This window comes from Ovis canadensis, chromosome 12 (assembly GCF_042477335.2).
Source record: "Ovis canadensis isolate MfBH-ARS-UI-01 breed Bighorn chromosome 12, ARS-UI_OviCan_v2, whole genome shotgun sequence".
Lineage (NCBI taxonomy): Eukaryota > Metazoa > Chordata > Mammalia > Artiodactyla > Bovidae > Ovis > Ovis canadensis.
In genome coordinates this window covers 74,072,218-74,084,166 of record NC_091256.1, presented here as the reverse complement: position 1 = coordinate 74,084,166, position 11,949 = coordinate 74,072,218, and positions in this window count along the sequence as shown.

Here is an 11,949-nt window from a genome sequence, read left to right as displayed (position 1 = left end):
CGCCTGGTGTCAATTCCTCTATAATTGGTAATCTCCCTTTCTTGCCCTCCTTTGCAGGAGCGAAGACTGTCATCTTATCCTGCCCCTCATTGCTCTAGGACTTTGCTTCAGAGGCATAAGTTCCCTCATCCATTAAACCACTGATGTCTCTGTTGCTGACTCTGGGCTATTTCTTCATTCTTGAAGCTGGGCAAGCACAGGGTTTGTAGGCCTGTGGAAGGCAGCCCAACAGCTATCTTTTATCTGCAAAGGGGAAAAAAAAAAAAAGTTTTCTGGTTTAAGAACTTGACTATCCACTAGGAAGAAACACTCATACACCTTGTTTCAAGTTGTTCTCCTCAAAAGTATTTTAAAATAGCAGCGGAGTGAATTGGGAAAGAGTAGAGATTTTGGAATCAAACAGATGCAATCCCAGTTCTGCCACTTTTAAGCTATTACTTTTTTAAGCCATTTTTTAAAATCTGAAAAATGGAAATAATAACAGTATCACAAATACAGAGAACATATTAGTGGTTTGTTACTAGTGGGGAGAAGGGAGTGGGAGGGGAAAGCTAGGGATAGGATGTTAAGAGGTACAAACTACTATGTATAAAGTAAATAAGCTATAAGGATATACTGTATAGCATAGGGAACACAGCCAATATTTTATAACTACAGATGGAATATAATCTTTAAGATTGTGAATCACTATTTTGTACACCTGAAACTTATATAATCTTACAAATCAACTACATTTCAAAAAATGAATGAGATATAAAATAAATAAAAATATATAATATGTGTTCACTTCAGTTCAGTCACTCAGTCATGTCCAGCTCTTTGCAACCCCATGAACCGCAGCACACCAGGCCTCCCTGTTCATCCCCAACTGCCAGAGTCCACCCAAACTCATGTCCGTTGAGTCGGTGATGCCATCCAACCAACTCATCCTCTGTGGTCCCCTTCTCCTCCTGCCCTCAATCTTTCCCAGCATCAGGGTCTTTTCAAATGAGTCAGCTCTTTACATCAGGTGGCCAAAGTATTGGAGTTTCAGGTTCAACATCAGTCCTTCCAATGAACATGCAGGACTGATCTCCTTTAGGAAGGACTAGTTGGATCTCCTTGCAGTCCAAGGGACTCTCAAGAGTCTTCACCAACACCACAGTTCAAAAGCATCAATTCTTCAGTGCTCAGCTTTCTTTACAGTCTGACTTTCACATCCATACATTACCACTGGAAAACCATAATATGTGTAACTGAGACATAAAAAAGAAATAATAATAATAGTATCTTCCACACTGAGTTGCTCTGAGAACTGAATAAAAATATTTCAAAGCACTTAGTACAGTGCCAGGCACACGATAATAGCCCAGTAATCATAGCTATCAGTAAACTTAAAAAGTGAGGCTCTTTGGAAAGGCAACTCTGGTCAATAGACTAGTCAATGAGTAATCTAGATCAATTTGGTCAAAAATAGCTTTTCAACAAAGATCTATTTCAATGATCAGTAGAGAGAAGATAAATAGTTATAGAAGTATAAACTAAATTGCCTGAAGAATTCTTTTCAAATTGGGAAGAAAAAGGTCATTAAAGGGACTGCTGATGTGAAAACATGTGAGGCATTACCCAGTGTCTTTCTCTGCTTTACCATTCCACTCGAAGGATTAAACTATCAGTAAATGCTTAGGGCAGTCAACATCCCCAGCGAAAGTATTCCCTGGGGAGAAATGATGTCTCAGGGCTAATTGGGAATATTATGGAGCTCTGGCCATAATGCATCTCTGGCTCCTACTGGCCACATCCCGTCTCACCACATTTCAGGTCCCCAGCCACGTGGAAACTAGTGCAGTGCATCAGACATGCGTGCTCTCCTGCCTTCCCTGGTCTTGCGTGCTTGGCTCCTTTTGCCTGGCTACACCTCCCCACCCCTTCACCTGGCTGACATATTCTGCAAAACTCAGCTCAGGTATTGCCTCCTCTGGAAAATCTCCCCCCACTGCTGCTATTGTGGTTACCAGAGGCTTCCAGTCTTGTAGCATTTAACCCACTTCCTCATCTTTGTCTCCCACTCTGTTGTTTAAGTGCCATAAGTAACTCCAGGGTAGCACGGTACCTGAGACAGAAGTGCTCCAAACATGTTGGCTACAGCCTCTTCTCTGGTAATCTACAGGCCTATGGGCTATGATTCTTCTCTCAAATTCTAAAGTGGAAGTAGTTAGGGGAGGCCCATGGATTTGGCAGAAGCTGTAGTTTCATATCTGAAGCACAAATGAAAAAACTTGAAAGGTAACTCTTTAAAGAATATCATTAAACTCACTGTAGGATTACATCATAGCAGATCATTTGTGCAATGGTTTCCAAGCCCAAGTACATGATACGCTATTGGTCTCTGTGAACTTTTCCCAAGTCAATGAGGATTCTTTTCAAAAAATCGCCACCATGAGGCTGCCCAGTCCTGTGTATATCCTGAGACAAGGGGGTGATTTACAGTCCATATCCTCCAGTTCTCCCTGGACGGATGTCTGGTCTACCCCTTCCCCACCTTCCTATAAATGGTGACCATTCTGATTTGTACAGCTGAAGAATCAAAAGCAAAGTAATTTCTTAAAGGTCTCATAGTTACCAAGTTTTAAAATTAGGATCCAGGTCCATCTGTCTGATTCCAGAGCATTTAAGTGCGATCTTCTTTAGTTGGTACCTGCTCATGTCATAGGCTTAGTGCCCAGAAAAATAGAGCCTTCTCATATGGGGCTGAGCTGACAAACTCAAGTCTATGTCACCATACTTGTACCCCAGACCAGACTGCACTAGTGCCCTTGAATCGTTCTGGAAGTATTGCACACATCCTGACTCTCTTTTCCTCTTCTTTATCCTGTGAGTCCTCTGGTACTGGGTAGGAAGACAACCTTCCGGGGTAGATAAAAAAGGACCTTCACATCTCATACTATTATATTTCCTTACTCCATAGTAGAATCCACTCTATTATGGGATTACAGTGGAATTCCTAGTTGTAGGGAGAGTGCCATGGGTCCAATCATTCTACAATAGATTCCAAAATCCCTTTAAACAGTTAACTTGGACAAGAGCTTTGTACAAAGATAAGCAGGTCTTTAGTGGGGCTTGGGACTTTTCTTTAATATATAAGATTATTTGTTATAATTTTGACGCCTTCCTGGCATGAAGTTTAGCCCTATTTGAAACACTAGAGGACACACATAACTTTTAAGTTAAATTTTTGGCATTTTTGTGGTTTATAAGTCAAAGCAGCAAAGTTCCTACAGTACAGATTCTCATGCAAAGGGGCCCTGGGCCCAGCTGCTAAATATTTTCTGGATGTGACATCAGACAAAGGCCTGGAGCAATGGCCATCGTGTCCTCAGGCAAGAGTATCTGAGAACAGGTGAGCTGGCTGGCTGTGTGGAGGAAGATGCAGCCTATTTTGTACTCAGAGAAGATATTGTTATTTCTGTGTCAGAGTAATCATCTTCACCTACAACATTCTTTCCCTGCAAAGGGAGCTGATGCAGAGGTAAAATATGAGTGATTTGGAAATGACAACCTATAGAGTGATGATGAAACAGACAGAAGCAGAAGGCCAACCCATACATACCCGCTGGCTTCTGCCTTTTTGGCCCACCTTTTTGGTTTTTGCTTTCTACCTTTTGGGGGCTTCCCTGATAGCTCAGTTGGTAAAGAATCCACCGGCAATGTAGGAGACCATGCTTCGATTCCTGGGTCTGGAAGATCTGCCAGGGATAGGCTACCCACTCCAGTATTCTTGGGCTTCCCTTGTGGCTCAGCTGGTAAAGAATCTGCCTGCAATGCAGGAGACCTGGGTTTGATCCATGGGTTGGGAAGATCCCCTGGAGAAGGGAGAGGTTACCCCCTCCAGTATCCTGGCCTGGAGAATTCCATGGACTTATACAGTCCACAGGGTCACAAAGAGTCGGACACAGTGGAGTGATTTTCACTTTTCACTTTCAAGTCAGCTTTGCCATTTCCTTGCTGGGAGATTATTCTGTGGTTTTGGCACAAGACAACGACCTGGGAGAGAAGGCAAAGACTATGGATATGGTTGCCTTTTCTCCGCGAAGCCAGCTAGTGCCTTGTTTTTTTGTGAGCCTGCCACTGTGGGAAAATTGCGAGAGTGTAAAGTTTCCTTCTTTGTCCTGAGCGCACTTCATTTACCAGCGAGCCAAGCTGGGAACAGAGCCGCCTCTCACAGGCCTCGTGAATGACTCCATTTTCTCAGGGCAGCTCTGCCCGCCCATTGTCTGACTATCATGCCCTCTTGTCTAGGTGTTCCCTGCAGGCCGGCTGTTATGTAACGTCTGTGCAGGGAACATCGCGTGAGAGCAAGAGGATCAGAGAGAGAGGAAAAACCCAGAGGGTAACCAAGACCAAAATGTCTTCCTGAGAAGGGGAAAAAAAAAAAAAGATGAAAAGACTGTTTGTCAGCTGTTTTCCTAGGCTTCTCTGTCTGAGTGATACACTTTGGTTGCTGACATACAAAGCCCTGCGGCTGACTCAAGTGAGCGCTTCTGATTATCTTATATGTAAGACGGAATGTGCTGCACCCTCAGACCCATGCCAGGGCAGCTGCCACCCAGGTCCTCCTGTAAGACTGTGGCATGAAACCCTGCCCCCTCTCTCTCATGGTGGAAGGAAAGGCCCTACCCCCTTCTTGCTCACCACTTTCTACACCTCCTTCTCTTACTACATCATTGCCCAGTGAGCCTCTCAGTCCTGCTTAGAGGATCATCCGCCCCTTTAGACTTTCCTCTGACAACTTCCAGGTGGCCTTGGCTCTCTTTCAGAGTTCCGTGTGGACAGGTACCATCATTTAATGGTCACAGTGGGGACCCCTATTCCACTATTTCCCCCATTTCCATCACCTGGATGCCAAGTCCTGTGCCTAAATGGTATCCTTCATCTCTCTGGATCGCACTACCAACAGGGTGGTGACATGAAGGAAGGTGGAATGGGGTGGCTCCATCTTTCTCTGCCTCCCCCAGCATTCCTCTCAAGCTTGTTCGACAGAACACCAGCCCTGAAGCCACAGGGAGAGACTTTCTGGCAAATAAAACAGGATTGCATGGCTAGGATATTCTATAGACTCTCTACACTTTTTTGCATAGAGTTTACCCTGCATACTCTGTCCTCCTCTTGCACAGAGGAAGTGCATGCATCATAAAACCCTGAAATGTTTGCAGTAAAGAAACCTACCTACAAACCTAGAAATGTCTGCTATAACATTTCCCAAATTTACTTGACTGTTAGTCTATAAGCTCAGGAGGACAGGGACTTTTCCTGTATTTCTCATGGTTGAATTTGTAGTTCACAGCTCTTCTGTGGGTCTTCAATAAATGTCTTTTAAATTGTAGAAAATTACTTGACCCTTTTTTCCAAGTCATATCCATGAATATCTTACAGAACTCTAACACGCCCTGGAATATGCTGTGGTGAATGCTGGTCTATGCTATTCACTGATTCTATTAATTACAAAGAAAAGAGGAGAAAAAGAGCGCAGGTAGACCCAAGATCAAGACTTTCTGGTCCTCACCGAAGAATAGGCTGCAGGAGGCTGCTCGGTCCACAGCCCTTTCATCTCATCCGGCTCACCCACAAGCCATTCTAGAGGGAGGGTGCTGTATGCCCCTGTGTTTGCAGATCACCTGGTCCACTCTGACTTGTCCTGCCGCCCTGTTTCATTCACCCTGGTTCTGCGAACCTTTGGCTTGGGTAACTGCCTCTCGGTAGGTTTTCCTGACTCTCCTTGTTATAAAAATTCATTAAAACAAAATAAAACTTTTTCTCTATCTTCCTGTCTGGGGCTTTGAAGTCTGAAAAATCTAGATTTGAATCCATCTTCTGCCATTTACTGGATGTGAGGTTTTTAGAAATGTCTTGTATCTATTAGAACCTGTTCTCCTCTATCAGTGAGGATAATAGCACCCGTTATATAGAGTTGTCCTGAGAAGTAAATGCGCATATAAGGCCTCAGCACAGTCCTGGTATTTAGCCAGCACCAGGCACATGGCTGCCCCTGTTCAATTGCTCTCCCCTCTTACCTGCTGCCTCAGTTTGGGCACACTCATGATTCCAGGTGAGCCTCTGCTTTCCCTCTACTGGTTTGGACCTAGCTGGCAGGAACTCTGGTCCAGATAGCCTCTGTCTGTGGGGATGTCTCTCCTCTCTTCCCCTCTGTCCCCTCATTGCTGCTGCCTTCAGCAGCCCCTTAGACTCACTCACCCCTTCATCACTTCTCATGTCTTCGCCAGCAGACATAGTCATTCATTAGTACAGTGTTTCGTAGTTCACAAAATTCTAATACATCATCTCACTTAGTCTTCAATGACCCCTCTTCAGGCTGAGTTATCTTTCTACAGATGAGAAAAAGAGTGACTCAGTGACTGATTTGAGGTTTCACGGCAACCAAATGTTGGAGGCTAGATCTGAGCACTGGTCTGCCTTCAGATGCAGAGCTCTCCCTCCCTACCTCATTCAGCTGCCACCTGGGTAACTATGAAGCACAATGGGGGTAGGGGGCAGAAGCCTATTCCCCCAGCCCCCACAGGAACTCATCATTAACATTTTTGGATCCACCAGTTGCATGTCCCAGGTTCTGGGACCCAAGAGTTCTCAGCTGCCCCTTTCCAGGGCAGTGGTGCATGGAATGCCTATGTCCACGTCCAGTAGCAGCAAACAAAGATTTTCAGTGAAACACGCAAAAGAAAATTCTGATTAACCTACTTGAGATTCCAGTATGAGTAATGTTATTACATTATCAATGAATAAAATGCTTCACATCTTTTAAGAGAGCTTGTTTGTTTAGTCCTTGCTTTGTTGAGTATGCATACTACACCCCCACTCCCTCCAACTCAACACACAGAGGCATCTTCATGATGCTAAAGTAAAGAAATGAACAAATGGTGGTCTTCCTTTTTAGGCTGGTCTTTATATCACATCCTAAAACTAAGCATCTGATACCTAGTGACAAATCCTTGATCATCTTGGGATCTAGAATGCCTTTGTCACTGTAAGTCAAGGTCCTGTGAAGGAACAAAACATGTCAGGAACAGGAGGCATTCAAAAGGCATGGGCATCCCCTGCCAGCACCATGGACAGTCCCCCACCTTTCTCCTGATTCCTGAGGTCAGACGCCCTAAAAATGTAAGTGGCAATTAAGAAGAAAGAGACAGGTCTGCTCTCTCTGTAGGAAGAATCATGCACTAGGAAAATAAGGCTCTGTGTTCTTCTCTAGGGCAGCGAACACTATTGGGGAACTGGGATTGTAACACATGACACAGAGAAAGAAATGGTAGTCTCACAGCCCCTGATTGGAGGTACCAGCAATAGCCTATCACCTGTTTCTCTTCCTCCTGGTCCACTTTAATTCCTCTGTCTTTCTCCCAGCCTCCAAAGGGCCCTGAAAAAGTATCTCCAGTGTTATTTTCACAAAGAAGTCTCAACACAAAACCTTTAAAACCCTCTAACTTATCATTCCACTCTGCCATCTAAGGGCACATCTAGAATCTCAAATTTCCATCTTTACAGAAAAGGCATCAAATCAGAGTCTCTGAACTCTGGTGATGAAGCGTGTTCCACCCTTATATTTCTGCATGACAAACCACTCTAAAACCTAGTGACTAAGAACAACAACATTTATTTTGCTCATAAATCTGCAATTTGGGAAAGACATGAAGGTAACTTCTGATTCCCTCCCCCCTCCCCACCCATAGGATCGGAGCTGGAATCCTTGGAAGGCTCACTTACTCACATCTCTGTTACTTGGGTGAGAAGTTGCAAAACTAGAGGCTGAAAGGGCTTGGATTTCTTGGGCATCTCTTTCTGTCTCTGTGTGATAGCTCCACATGGCCTTTCCAGCATGCAGTTTCAGGGCGAGTGGATTCACAGGTTGAATCAATGTTCCCAAAGTGTAGACTGCCTTCTATAGCCTAATCTCCGAAGTTATTCATTGTCACTTCTGTTACACTATGCTTATCTAGGGTGTCACAGGACCCATCCAGGTTTGGAGGAGAGGAGATAAGCCTTCTGATGGGGGGTGGGGGAGCGGAATGACAAGGTCCTGGAATAGCATGTAAGTTGAAAAATACAGCTGCAGCCATTTTTGGAAAGATTAACCCACCACATGGAGTAAGTCAGTGAAGGGAACACTGGTCTGAAGGGCTACTAGTTTCTGAACTGTCAAACACTGTGACAATATACTTTTCTACTGCCTTTCAAAGAAGCTGTAAGAGAATAAAGCAATAAAGCGTCATACAGGCCAAGTCTGTTGTAGAAAGCATCCATTCCCTTTATGTCCTTTTTACCTCTTTAAACCACTGGTGATAGGTATTGAAGCCGGCACCACCATTAATGTCAGTCGGAAAATCAAAGAAAGCTAGGATTTTTTACATCACAGGCAGGAAGGTTGAGAGTGAGCCCAGGCTTGATGGCAGGATGAGGAGAATGAAATTAAATATTGTTCTTGTAACTAGAATAACCAAATGGGAGTTCCTCATTTTTGTTGAAGGAAGTTTTACTCTGAGGAATCAGGGGTTTCCAGGACATAGGTATAAGGAATTGGTTAGCACGTGGAATGAATGAAAACATAAAACAAAGTAGGTCCCAATCCTACTAGAAGTAAGGTAATAAATTAGTAAAGGTAATGTATTAAGATACAAGGGGCTTCTTAGGTGGCACAGTGGTATAAAGAATCCACCAGCCAAGCCAAAGGCTCTGGTTCGATCCTTGGGTTGGGAAGATCCCCTGGAGAAGGAAATGACAACCACTCCAGTATCTTGCCTGGGAAATCCCATGGACAGAGGAGCCTGGCAGGCTACAGTCCATGGGGTCACAAAGAGTCAGACACGACTAAGTGACTGCTCAGCAGCAGCCACAGCAGCATTATGATATAAAGCTCCATGCTGTGGAGTTAAAAAAAAAAAAATGGGTCTCTGAAACTAACACAACATTGTAAATCAACTATACTCCAATAGAATTTTTTTTAATGAGTCTCTTTTCATGAAAAAGAAGGATGAAAAAAAAATCCAAAAAAATGTGAGAGCTCTGAAAAGAGAAAATGAGATTTCTCTCTCAGTATGCCCATCCAGCTATGTAAAAATAAAACCAGCTTTTCACATAATAAAATAAAGATTAATAAGGTAGATAGTCAACAAAGACCCAGCGTATGGCACAAGGAACTGTACTCAATATTATGTAGCACCTATAAGGGAAAAGAATTTTTCAGATTGAAAAGGCATTACAGTTATCACTTTCACTAATCCATAATAAACTAGAAGGGGCTCCTTTAAATATAATATTGTGCTGTGTGCTATGCTTAGTTGCTCAGTCACGTCTGACTCTTTGTGACCCCATAGACTGTTGCCCACCAGGCTCCTCTGTCAATGAAATTCTCCAGGCAAGAACACTGGAGTGAGTAGCCATTTCCTCCTCCAGGGGATCCTCCCAACCCAGGGATCAAACCCAGGTCTCTCACATTGCCAGCAGATTCTTTACCATCTGAGCTACCAGGGAAGCCCAAGAATACTGGATTGGGTAGCCTGTCCCTTCTCCAGGTGAGCTTCCTGACCCAGGAATCAAACCAGGATCTCCTGCATTGCAGGTGGATTCTTTACCAGCTGAGCTACCTGAGAAGACCAAATATAACATTAATGTTTATTAGTACTAATACAAACTAAGAGAAAAAAAAAAAGAAACAAAAAATAACAAATCACCTCTTGAAATGACCAAGATACTTGGACGATATGCGTTCTACTTTCAATTCACTGTAAAGATTGTTTTCCCATTAAATTCTTCAAACTGGAGAATGAGGACTTGGAGGTTCAGTTCAGTTCAGTTCATTTCAGTAGCTCAGTCATGTCCGACTCTTTGCGACCCCATGAACCGCAGCATGCCAGGCCTCCTTGTCCGTCACCAACTCCTGGAGTCCACCCAAACCCATGTCCATTGAGTCGGTGATGCCATCCAACCATCTCATTCTCTGTTGTCCCCTTCTCCTCCTGCCCTCAATCTTTCCCAGCATCGGGGTCTTTTCCAATAAGTCGGCTCTTCACATCATGCGGCCAAAGTATTGGAGTTTCAGCTTCAACATCAGTCCTTCCAATGAACTCCCAGGACTGGTCTCCTTTAGGATGGATTGGTTGGATCTCCTTGCAGTTCCAGGGACTGTCAAGAGGCTTCTCCAACACCACAGTTCAAAAGCATCAATTCTTCGGTGCTCAGCTTTCTTTATAGTCCAACTCTCACATCCATACATGACTACTGGAAAAACCATAGCCTTGACTAGATGGACCTTTGTTGACAAAGTAATGTCTCTGCCTTTTAATATGCGGTCTAGGTTGGTCATAACTTTCCTTCCAAGGAGTAAGCATCTTTTAATTTCATGGAGGTTATTAATGGCTTATTAAGTGCTACTACTGAGCTGGAGCCCCTTCTAGTTTGTTATAGATTAGTGAAAGTGATAAATGTGATGCCTTTTCAATCTGAAAAATTCTTTTCCCTTATAGGCGCTACATAATGTTGAGTACAGTTCCTTGTGCCATACAGTGGGTCTTTGTTGACTATCTATCTTATGCATAGGAGTGTGGATATGTTACGGTGCTTGATTTGTATTACTGAATTATTTATGAACATCAGTATTCTATGGCACATGTTTAGTCACAACCAGTCTTACGAACAATGGATTTTAATGTTTTAAAATGAATATATTTCCAGTTTAACAGTTAAAAAAAGAATGCAGCACAGTGTTTGATCACTCTGTGGAAGAAGGTCCAGGTGGGCAGCAAAGAGAGCCCATGTTAAAGCAATCAGAGTGGAGATGCCCAGGAGAAGGACACATATGAGGAATATTTAAGTGATAAACTCATTAAGGTTGGTAATTTGGGGTAGGATAAAATAAGGAATGGCAACTAGGATACTAGTACAGGCAGCTTGGAAGAAGCAGTGGCACCAATTGGGGCAGTAAACAAAATGAAGGAGAAGCAATTAAAAAGGGGAGAAGAGATGCTGAATTTTCTTCAGGGCACCAGGAAGCTGGATTGACAGTTGGTGGATCCATCTGGCAGCCCACCTTCTGGTAGCCCACCATCTGATAGCCCTTTACAGCCCTAGAGCCTCCTGGAAAGCAGCTAGACCAGTTTTGAACTTGAAGATTCCTCATGAAATGTTAAGGAGCTGAGATTGGAGATCCTGAATTTATAGGCCTTTTGTCCTCAAACTGTTTAAAAACTTTACCTTGAAAAGGAAACTTGGACAGAGAAGATGATCTGTAATATACTGGATGGAAGTTCTGTAAATTGAGGAGTCTAGTGGTCCATATAGAGAGTACCTTCATTAGCAATTGTACATTTCACCACATTACCTATTCCTTCTTTTTTATTATTATTATTTTTTAATGTGGACCATTTTTAAAGTCTATACTGAATTTGTTACAATATTGCTTCTGTTCTATATTTTGGTGTTTTGGCCACAGGGCATGTGGGATCTTGGTTCCCTGACCAGGGATCAAACCCACACACCCCACACTGAAAGGAGAAGTCTTAACCACTGGACCACCAGGGAAGTTGCTCCATTCCTTCTTTTACTCAATGAACATTGTCTGAATACTTACTCTGCTAGGGGCTGAGACTACAAAGATGAACAAAATTTAGAGAACATACTTAGGAGACTCACAATTAAGTGTTCAGAGATTATTATGACTTCTGTAGTTGACAGTGTAAAACTCTGGTTCAATTTGAAATGCTCTGGTGTTTTCCTTTTTCTTTTTCAGTTAGGGTAAAGCCTCTGACTGTGTGGATCACAATAAACTGTGGAAAATTCTGAAAGAGATGGGAATACCAGACCACCTAACCTGCCTCTTGAGAAATCTGTATGCAGGTCAGGAAGCAACAGTTAGAACTGGACATGGAACAAGAGACTGGTTCCAAATTGGAAAAGGAGTACGTC